This window comes from Bombina bombina, chromosome 9 (assembly GCF_027579735.1).
Source record: "Bombina bombina isolate aBomBom1 chromosome 9, aBomBom1.pri, whole genome shotgun sequence".
In the NCBI taxonomy this organism is placed as follows: Eukaryota; Metazoa; Chordata; class Amphibia; order Anura; family Bombinatoridae; genus Bombina; species Bombina bombina.
This window is the reverse complement of record NC_069507.1, coordinates 223,757,261-223,769,401: the sequence shown is the minus strand read 5'-3', so window position 1 is coordinate 223,769,401 and position 12,141 is coordinate 223,757,261.

Sequence of the window (12,141 nt, the reverse complement as noted above, 5' to 3'; positions counted from 1 at the left end):
CCTCAAGCGCCAAAGACTGATCACTATCTGGTCCTAAGTCTGAAGATGAGTCCAAACCCCCACCCCCTAGTGTAAGTGTGGTTGTATCACCGCCTCCAGAAGTCCCAGCTGCTCTGCCTGACAGGGCTGATCCTGCAGTTGACGTAGAAGGTACTACCTCAGACATCCCGGCTACTTCCTTGTTCCCCTGTGTTAGCGAAAGGGACCTTGCTGTCCTGGAATCCTCCACATGACCACCTGCTGCTACTGGAGCTTGCAAAACAATGGAAACGTCGGGAGTACCAGGGTCTCTGAGCACTGCCCCACCAGCACTCACACCCCAAGCAACATGCATACCCCCAGCTGCCATCTGCCCCCTGAACGTGTTCCACGCAATCAACAAAGGTTGCAGCAGCTGCATCAAAGCTGCTGGAATGACCTGCTGCCCCCCCTGCCTGCACAGGGTGCCCCTACTGCCCCCTGCCACAGTACCATACCTACCACCCACTACCGGAACAGCCTTACTGCCACCTTCAGCACCACCCGGAGGGCAGGCCCTCAACCCCGGTACTCCCGACTCACCTGCTTGGGCACCGTGCAAGGACCTACTCCTGCGAGCTCCCTGCCTGCCTCTCCTGCAACCGCGCTCACTACCGCGGCCTCTCAGGGGTGTGGTCTCCTCCAATTGGTGCACCGGAAGTGCGTCACCGGAAGGGGCGGGGCTACGGTGCACCAATTGTGCGTGACGTCACCAGAAGGACAGGATCCAGAGCCACCTTGTAAGGGCTGCTGCTGGCCACAGGCCTACCTGGTAAAGGCCCCACAGCAAGGCCTGAGGGCCCCGCCGTACGGCCCGCATGCCCCATAACCGCAACCGGGTAAGAACCAGCACTAGGCCGAGCAAGCCCTATGCCAGCCCCCCACTAGGCCCCACAACCACCGGCCATGCCTCACTACTGACAGGCCCAGGCCAGATGGGCCCAGAACCAGGCCCGACTGCCAACAAGGCCCCAAATTCACCGGGCCACCATGCGGACCGGCACCAGGCCAACTAGGCCCGAAACCAGGCCCCACACCGGCCCCCATGCTAGGCCCAGAACCAGGCCCCAAAACAGGTGAACCCCCTCCAGACATAACTGCTGCCACCAAGGCCTGCAGGAGAGACACTACTCCAGCAGCTGTATCAATAGGCAGGGCTTGCCCTCTCGCTACCAGAGCATTGCTCGGCATGGGATCCCCTACAACCAGATAGGCCCCAGACCCTGGGCCACTAGGCCCAAGGCCTCCTCAAAATCTCCTTCCTCCTGCTCCTCCATTCCCTTGCCTACCTCAGTATCCCCCAGGCTCGACTCCGCTACCTCATACAAGGAGGGGGAGTCTGGGGGAACAGGACAGGGAGCCCTAGAACCCTGACCACATGGGATATCTGCCCCCTGAGTGGGCAACTCCTCACTAACTAGCCTCTTCTCCTTTGCAGGAGCCCTGCTACCACCCGGGGACCCATCCCTGAACCTTTTAGGAGGAATGGACACTCACCTGGCATGATCCATGACGAACAGCAATCTCCACAACTCCAACTTCTGGAAGAAACACCGGAGGAAAGAGGCAGAACTCTCCAGAACATCTGCTCTTAAACCCCAACGTGAGTCACTCCCCTTAAACTGCAACATTGTTGCAACTCCATCTTTCCTTCACATTGCCATCCCTGCCAGGCTACAGCCCTTAATACGTTCCATTCCCACTATGGGTAACTACACTATCATTTTGTTTTTATAGTGCACCAATAAATACCAGTTTTTTTTTATCATCCTAGTCTTCGATTTTGTGATATAAGCTTTACAGTGAGCCGGAACCTTTCTTTTTGTTTTAATTATAGTTTATTGTGCATTAAAGAGCTTTACTGCTATAATGTTAACAATATTCAGTACACTATGTCACATAGTGTACATAGTCTATGTGCCACATGTTCTTTTCATGAGAAATGACCTTGGTTACCTAAAACACTAAAGTAATATATAAATGGATCTTTTGTTAGTATGCAGGCAGTTTGTGTAATTGAAGTTAGGTCTATGAAAAGGCTTTGCCTTAGCTGTGTTTTTGTTGGGCTGTTACTAAAAAGTCTATCAATCTCTCTTGTATAAGGAGTATGGAGGAATACTCTTTAAGAGTGGAGGGTAGATTAGGTCTTCATGGCCTGGTTTGAATCCTTTGGGATGAGTGGCAGAGGCAAAAGAAAGCAGAGTAATATGCTTGGGGGAGTATGCAACCAGGAGGAAGTAAGTAGTAATTTAATTATTTTATTTTTTTCTTTCCTCTCTCTCTCTCTCTCTCTCTCTCTCTCTCTCTCTCTCTTACTTTCTTTTTTTCTCTTTGGCACTTAGGACTTAGTCCTTAAAATAATGGTAAACTCTCCTCTTTATAAAATCATATCCAGAATGTTATTGATATTTTAGATGGAGTTTAATTCATCAGTTGTAATGAAATTGTGCTATAACTTACTTTTTAATGTAGATATGAAATTCAAGTACCCCACGGTCTGCTGCCCACTTCAAAGTCAGTTTTTCTGTGAGCTAACGGTTTAAATTGTTGTACAATCAGCGCTCTAGCTACAACAAAAGTGCCATATGGGGAGAGCTCTGATTGGAGAACAATTTAAACCGTTAGCTCACAGGTATTTGAATTGCATATCTATATTAAAAAGTAAGTTATAGCGCATCTTCATTACGTCTGATGAATTAAAGGGACAGTCTAGTTAAAATTAAACTTTCATGATTCAGATAGGGCATAAAATTTTAAACAACTTACCAATTGACTTTTATCATTAAATTTGCTTTGTTCCCTAGTGGTATTTTTGAAAAGCTAAACCTAGGTAGGCTCAAACTGATTTCTAAACTGTTGAAAACCGCCCGCCTCTTGCGCAGAGCATTTTTTTCACAGTTAGACAGTATGTGTGAAAGTTTTTCACAGTTAGACAGTATGTGTGTCATATAGATAACATTGTGCTCACTCCTGTGGAGTTATTTAGAAGTCTGCACTGATTGGCTAAACTGCATGTCTGTCAAAAGCACCGAGATAAGGGGCAGTCTGCAGAGGCTTAGATACAAGGTAAACACAGAGGTAAAACATATATTAATATAATTTTGTTGGTTATGCAAAACTGGGGAATGGGTAATAAAGGGATTATCTATCTTTTTAAACAATAGCAATTCTGGTGTAAACTGTCCCTTTAAACTCCATCTAAAATATCACTAACATTCCAGATCAGATTTTTTAAAGGGGAGAGATTACCATCACTTAAAGTTAGGTTAACACACTCTTGATTTGCGTTTATTTTGTATATGTAATAGTTCCAAAGTATGTCTGGAACTGTAGATGACACTACAAAATATGTTCTTAAAAAATTGTTTGTAATATGGAATTATTTACTTGATTTACTTTATCTTTTTGCTACTGTTTGGCTGGACCCATAAGAGGTCTCATTGACAAGTGGGGTTATAACTACAGTTGCCCTTTACCTCATTGGGACTTGATGTTTCCAGAGAACATGTGGAGCCTAATATCTTCATATCTTTTGTTGTGTAATTGTTATAAATTGTATGTTATTGTATGTCTCTGCTTCCTCAATAAAATATTATAAAAGTCTATCAATCTATATCATGAACATGTTATTATCTCTTTACCTTCAGTCCCATTTCTGAATGAGTCCCAATCTGAGAGTAGTGTCACTACACGGATGATGATACATACCAGTTTTAAGACTGCTTGACATCAAAAGCAGCTTGGTGGTGTTGCATTGCATTGTGGGTTCCACTAATCTTCAATTCTCTCTCCATTAGTCCTCATCCTCATGACCCATACATTTGGATGCTTTATCCCATTCTTACAAGTGACTTATTCATGCATTTGTCATAAGAAATCTTCAATGTGAGAGGTCCAGGCATACATTTTTATGTATGTGTGTATGAAGTTATGTCTTTCTAGTTTGGTATTCTTTTACCTATTACCCCAGGACATTGTGTAACAATTATTAAAGAGACATAAAACTCCAATTTTTTCTTTCATGAGTCAGATAGAGCATACTATTTTAAAAACGTCCCAATTTACTTCTATTATCAAATTGACTTTGTTCTCTTTGTATCCTTTTGTTTAAGAGTATACCTAGGTAGATTAAAGAGCTTGCTTAAGTGAGATGCACTATATGGCAGCAATTCTGCAAACACTATTGCTATCTAGTGCTCAATAGTGTATAACAACTGCTGCCACAGAGTGCTTCAGACATGTGCATGACACTGAGTCTACCTACTTTTTAAATAAGGATACCAAGAGAATGAAGTAGATTTGATAATAGTCAGAACTTTTTTTTTTTTAAATTGTATGCACTATGATGGAATCCAGAACAAAATTGTTTTCATGTCCCTTTGGCGCATCTGGGTTCAGTTACTGCATCTACGAATGGCAGAGCTCCTACAGATTGCTGAACAATGCATAATTAGGCTAGACCTGCTGTCTTTCCTTTTATTATTTACATCCTGGTTTATCTCAGGGAATCCTGGAACCACCCAAACCTCTAAATTCCACCCCAGACACTATGGCTTCTATTTATCAAAGTCTGGCGGACCTGATCCGACAGTGCGGATCAGGTCCGCCAGACCTCGCTGAATACGGAGAGCAATACCAATAGGCCACCAGCAGGGGGGTGTCAATCAACCCGATTATACTTGTTCGGGTTGAATTGCGGCGATGTCTGTCCGCTTGCTCAGAGCAGGCGGACAGGTTATGGAACAGCGGTCTTTAGACCGCTGCTTCATAACTGGTGTTTCTGGCGAGCCTGCAGGCTCGCCAGAAACACGGGGCATCAAGCTCTATCCAGAGCTTGATAGATATGCCCCATTATCCTGAATACTGGGTTACACCCATATATCTCACAGGATATGCCCCCATGTCACCCGCTGACAGTCCCTGGAGACACCGCTCATTTCTACCATAACAAAACATACATGCAAATATTTTACAATCACAGACTGTAAGCTCTTCGGAGCAAGGCCCTCCTCTTCCTGTACTAGTTTTATGCATTTGTATCTTATCACTAATCTTTGTCATTATTTGCCCCTATCTCTGTACCCAGTGCTACTGAATTTTACAAATAAATATTAATAACAATACTAATAATTTACACTGTTTTGCAAGTGCATTTCCGTAGTGTTGTTTTTGTACATTATTAGCTGTTCTGTTTGATGCGCGAGATATCATGCGCTGGCCACACAGAATTATATAGGCTAATGGCAGTAACGCCCACTAACATGTGAAGGAATTTACTTTTACTGCATGATATTGCTTTTACAAGGTCCCTCTGCAACTCCACAAGCATCTAGTAGGCATTGAGCTAATAATATAAAATGTTTAATTATGTGCTGTAAAAAAGAAGGTTTACAATATACTGTCATTAAGGCTGTAAAAAAGAAGGTTTGCAATATACTGTCATTAAGACTCTGTAAAAAAGAAGGTTTACAATATACTGTCATTAAGACTCTGTAAAAAAACAGAATTTATGCTTACCTGATAAATTACTTTCTCCAACGGTGTGTCCGGTCCACGGCGTCATCCATTACTTGTGGGAAATGTTCTCCCCCACAGGGATAGGCAAGGAGAGCACACAGCAAGAGCTGTCCATATAGCTCCCCCTCTGGCTCCGCCCCCCAGTCATTCGACCGACGGTTAGGAGAAAAAGGAGAAACTATAGGGTGCCGTGGTGACTGTAGTGTATAAAGAAAAAAAATTTCAACCTGATTAAAAAAACCAGGGCGGGCCGTGGACCGGACACACCGTTGGAGAAAGTAATTTATCAGGTAAGCATAAATTCTGTTTTCTCCAACATTGGTGTGTCCGGTCCACGTCGTCATCCATTACTTGTGGGAACCAATACCAAAGCTTTAGGACACGGATGAAGGGAGGGAGCAAATCAGGTTACCTAAACAGAAGGCACCACGGCTTGCAAAACCTTTCTCCCAAAAACAGCCTCCGAAGAAGCAAAAATATCAAATTTGTAGAATTTGGCAAAAGTGTGCAGAGAAGACCAAGTCGCTGCCTTACATATCTGGTCAACAGAAGCCTCGTTCTTATAGGCCCATGTGGAAGCCACAGCCCTAGTAGAGTAATAAGCCAAGCGGATAATGCTTTTCAGCCAGAAAGAGAGAGAGGTAGCAGTAGCTTTTTGACCTCTCCTCTTACCAGAGTAAACGACAAACAAGGATGAGGTTTGTCTAAAATCTTTTGTTGCTTCTAAATAGAACTTTAAAGCACGAACAACATCTAAATTGTGTAATAAACGTTCCTTCTTTGAAACTGGATTCGGACACAAAAAAGGAACAACTATTTCCTGGTTGATGTTCTCGTTGGAAACAACTTTTGGAAGAAAACCAGGCTTAGTACGCAAAACAACCTTATCTGAATGGAACACCAGATAGGGTGGATCACACTGCAAAGCAGATAATTCAGAAACTTTTCTAGCAGAAGAAATAGCAACCAAAAACAGAACTTTCCAAGATAGTAACTTAATATCTATGGAATGTAAAGGTTCAAACGGAACCCCTTGAAGAACTGAAAGAACTAAATTTAGACTCCAAGGAGGAGTCATGGGTCTGTAAACAGGCTTGATTCTAACCAAAGCCTGAACAAAAGCTTGTACATCTGGCAAAGCTGCCAGTCGTTTGTGCAACAAGACGGATAATGCAGAAATCTGTCCTTTTTGAGAACTAGCTGACAATCCTTTATCCAAACCTTCTTGGAGAAAGGAGAGAATCTTTGGAATTTTAATCTTACTCCAGGAGAATCCTTTGAATTCACACCAACAGATATATTTTTTCCATATTTTATGGTAAATCCTTCTAGTCACAGGTTTTCTGGCTTGGACCAGAGGATCAATCACAGAATTTGAAAACCCACGCTTGGATAAAATCAAGCGTTCAATTTCCAAACAGTCAGCTGCAGAGAGACTAGATTGGGATGTTCGAATGGACCTTGTACTAGAAGGTCCTGTCTCAAAGGCCACGCAGGAGCTATCAGAATCACCGAGGCCTTCTCCTGTTTGATCCTGGCTATGAGCCTGGGGAGGAGAGGAAACGGTGGAAACACATATGCTAGGTTGAACGACCAAGGCGCCACTAATGCATCCACTAGAGTCGCCTTGGGATCCCTGGATCTGGACCCGTAGCAAGGAATCTTGAAGTTCTGACGGGACGCCATTAGATCCATGTCTGGAATGCCCCATACTTGGGTTAACTGAGCAAAGACCTCCGGATGGAGTTCCCACTCCCCCGGATGGAAAGTCTGACGACTCAAATAGTCCGCCTCCCAGTTGTCTACTCCTGGGATGTGAATAGCAGATAGATGGCAGGAGTGATTATCTGCCCATTGGATTATCTTGGTTACTTCCTTCATCGCTAGGGAACTCTTTGTTCCCCCCTGATGATTGATGTACGCAACAGTTGTTATGTTGTCCGACTGAAATCTTATGAACCTGGCTTCCGCTAGCTGAGGCCAAGCCAGGAGCGCATTGAATATAGCTCTTAGTTCCAAAATGTTTATCGGGAGAAGCGACTCTTCCCGCAACCATAGGCCCTGAGCTTTCAGAGAGTCCCAGACCGCGCCCCACCCCAAGAGGCTGGCGTCGGTCGTGACGATGACCCACTCCGGTCTGCGGAAACTCATTCCCTGAGACAGGTGATCCTGGGTCAAGCACCAGAGAAGTGAGTCCCTGGTTACCTGGTCTACTTGAATTTGGGGAGACAAGTCTGTATAGTCCCCATTCCACTGATTGAGCATGCACAGCTGTAATGGTCTTAGATGAATTCGAGCAAAAGGAACCACATCCATTGCTGCGACCATTAGTCCTATTACTTCCATGCATTGAGCTATGGAGGGTTGAGGAATAGAGTGAAGAACTCGACAAGCTTTTAGAAGCTTTGTCTTTCTGACGTCTGTGAGAAAGATCTTCATTTCCACAGAATCTATTATTGTTCCCAGAAAAGGAACCCTTGTGGACGGTGACAGTGAACTTTTTTCTATGTTCACTTTCCACCCGTGAGATCTGAGAAAAGCCAACACAATGTCTGTATGAGCCCTCGCTTTGGAAAGAGACGACGCTTGGATTAGGATGTCATCTAGATAAGGTGCTACAGCGATGCCCCTCGGTCTTAGGACCGCTAGAAGGGACCCTAGCACCTTTGTGAAAATTCTGGGAGCGGTGGCTAAACCGAATGGAAGAGCCACAAACTGGTAATGTTTGTCCAGAAAGGCGAACCTCAGGAACTGATGATGAGATTTGTGGATTGGGATATGCAGATACGCATCCTTCAGATCCACGGTAGTCAAAAATTGACCCTGCTGGATTGTTGGTAAGATTGTCCGAATGGTTTCCATCTTGAAGGATGGAACTCTGAGGAACTTGTTTAATATCTTTAAATCCAGAATTGGCCTGAAATTTCCCTATTTTTTGGGAACCACAAACAGGTTTGAGTAAAACCCTAGACCTTGTTCCCCGGAGGGGACTGGGTTTATCACTCCCATCTTTGATAGGTCTCTTACACAATGTAAGAATGCCTGTTTCTTTATCTGGTCTGAAGATAAGCGAGACAGGTGGAACCTTCCCTTTGGAGGAAGTCCCTTGAATTCTAACAGGTATCCCTTGGAAACTATCTCTAGTGCCCAGGGATCCAGAACATCTCTTTCCCAAGCCTGAGCGAAGAGAGATAGTCTGCCCCCTACCAGATCCGGTCCCGGATCGGGGGCTACCCCTTCATGCTGTCTTGGTAGCAGCAGCAGGTTTCTTGGTTTGTTTACCCTTGTTCCAGCCTTGCATGGGCTTCCAAGTGGGTTTGGGCTGGGCCGCGTTACCTTCTTGTCTAGCGGCAGTGGAGTTATTAGCTGGTCCGTTCCTGAAATTGCAAAAGGAACGAAAATTAGACTTGTTCTTAGCCTTAAAAGGCCTATCCTGTGGGAGGGCATGGCCCTTACCCCCAGTGATGTCTGAAATAATTTCCTTCAATTCCGGCCCAAAAAGGGTCTTACCCTTGAAAGGAATATTCAGTAACTTAGTCTTGGACGACACGTCTGCCGACCAGGATTTTAGCCAAAGCGCCCTCCGTGCTACTATAGCAAAACCTGAGTTTTTCGCCGCCAATTTCATTATTTGAAAGGCGGCATCCAATATAAAGGAATTAGCTAACTTTAATGCGTGAATTCTGTCCATGACTTCTTCATAGGAAGTCTCTTTCTGGAGTGACCTTTCTAGTTCTTCGAACCAAAAGGACGCCGCTGAAGTGACAGTAATAACACACGTAGCTGGTTGAAGAATGAACCCTTGCTGAACAAAAATCTTTTTAAGCAATCCTTCCAATTTTTTATCCATAGGATCTTTGAAAGCGCAGCTGTCCTCTATAGGAATAGTTGTGTGCTTCGCTAGTGTTGAAACAGCTCCCTCAACCTTCGGGACCGTTTGCCATGCGTCCCTTCTAGGGTCTACTATGGGAAACATTTTCTTAAATATAGGAGGTGGGGCAAAGGGTACACCTGGCTTCTCCCACTCCTTTTCCACTATGTTCGCTACCCTCTTAGGTATTGGAAAAGCGTTGTCGTGCACTGGGACCTCTAAAAATTTGTCCAATTTGCACAACTTCTCTGGTACTACCATGGAATCACAGTCATCCAGAGTAGCTAATACCTCCTTAAGCAAAGCGCGGAGATGTTCTAGCTTAAACTTAAATGCCACTAGATCAGGTTCTGCCTGTTGAGAAACTTTTCCTGAGTCTGAAATTTCACCCTCAGACAGCCCTTCCCTCACAGCCAATTCCGATTGATGTGAGGGTAAAATAGATAAGGCATCGTCAGCGTCTGATTGTTCATCCTTTTTATCTGTATTTAAAACTGAACAATCACGCTTTCTCTGAAAAACTGGCAGTTTGGATAAAAGATTTGCTATAGAATTATCCACTACTGCTGATAATTGTTGCATAGAAATAAGCACTGGCGCGCTAGGTGTCGCCTGCGCGGGCAAAGCTGGTGTAGACACAGAAGGAGAGGATGTAGAGCTATCCCCACTACCTTCATTAGATAAATCATCTTGGGCAACATTATGAAAAATAACAGAGCTGTCCTGATTTTGTTTGGACGTTATGGCGCAATTATCACAAACACTCGAAGGGGGAACCACATTTGTCTCTATACACACAGAACATAGGTTATCTGATGGAACAGACATGTTAAACAGATTTAGGCAGGCAAACAATGCAATAAAAACGATTTTAAACAAAAACGTTACTGTCTCTTTAAATAATAAAATGACACATTTATTTCTGAATGTTCAAAAAACTATGAAGGCAATATCCGATTATTCTGAAATTTGGACCCCAGTGTCTTAATGCTTAGAAAGTATTGCTCAGCAAATATGGAGACTCTAGCTCTTAAAACAAGCAAACCGGAGCTAATTGTTGGATTTAACCGTTTTTACACACCACAATCCCAGCTACAGCCTTGCTGCAGCTTTTTACCTTCCTTAGGGGTCACCATTCACAGAAAAAAGCCTTTTGGAGTCACTTTCTGAACCACAGGACCCTCTCACATGAATCTGCATGCACTGCCTTGAAATTCAACTGCACAGCTGAAGTGCCAAAATGAGGCTTCCTCCCTCAGCACACTAGAGTGAAGGGGCCTTCCTGACTAGATTTAGGTGTCTAAACAAGCCAGATCAATAAAAAACGTTCCCAAGTGTATGTGAGCTTATAAAATATTTCAAATGGTATAATATTGTAATAAAAACCAATCGATTTAGCCCCTAACAGTGTCTACCAGCATAAAAAACAAAAAGGGGAAGCCTGTTATCTTTTTTGCTGAGGTGAAAGAAAAATGGCTTACCGTTTCCCCTGAGGGGAAAAATGACTGTCATCTAGCATTAGCCTGTGTTGTTAGAAGGAGACTAGTCATACCTGAAGCAGATGAGTCTGCAAACTGTTACCCCCAACTGAAGTTCTCTTGTTTCAACAGTCCTGTGTGGTAACAGTAATGGATTTTAGTTACTTGTGCTAAAATCATAGCCCTCTTAAACAGAAATCTTCATCACTTTTCTGTTATAGAGTAAATAGTACAAGCCAGCACTATTTTAAAATAACAAACTCTTGATAGAAGAATAAAAAACTACAACTAACACCACAAACTCCTCGCCATCCCCGTGGTAGATGCTACTTGTTCAGAGCGGCAAGGAGAATGACTGGGGGGCGGGGCCAGAGGGGGAGCTATATGGACAGCTCTTGCTCTGTGCTCTCCTTGCCTTTCCCTGTGGGGGAGAACATTTCCCACAAGTAATGGATGACGCCGTGGACCGGACACACCAATGTTGGAGAAAGAAGGTTTACAATATACTGTCATTAAGACTCTGTAAAAAAGAAGGTTTACAATATACTGTCATTAAGGCTCTGTAAAAAAGAAGGTTTACAATATACTGTCATTAAGACTCTGTAAAAAAGAAGGTTTACAATATACTGTCATTAAGGCTCTGTAAAAAAAGAAGGTTTACAATATACTGTCATTAAGGCTCTGTAAAAAAAGAAGGTTTACAATATAATGTCATTAAGACTCTGTAAAAAAGAAGGTTTACAATATACTGTCATTAAGGCTCTGTAAAAAAGGACTACAATATACTGTCATTAAGACTCTGTAAAAAAGGTTTACAATATACTGTCATTAAGACTCTGTAAAAAAGAAAGTTTGCAATATACTGTCATTAAGACTCTGTAAAAAAGAAGGTTTACAATATACTGTCATTAAGGCTCTGTAAAAAAGAAGGTTTACAATATACTGTCATTAAGGCTCTGTAAAAAAGAAGGTTTACAATATACTGTCATTAAGACTCTGTAAAAAAGAAGGTTTACAATATACTGTCATTAAGGCTCTGTAAAAAAGAAGGTTTACAATATACTGTCATTAAGGCTCTGTAAAAAAGAAGGTTTACAATATATTGTCATTAAGACTCTGTAAAAAAAGAAGATTTACAATATACTGTCATTAAGACTCTGTAAAAAGAAGGTTTACAATATACTGTCAGTAAGACTCTGTAAAAAAGAAGGTTTACAATATACTGTCATTAAGACTCTGTAAAAAAGAAGGTTTACA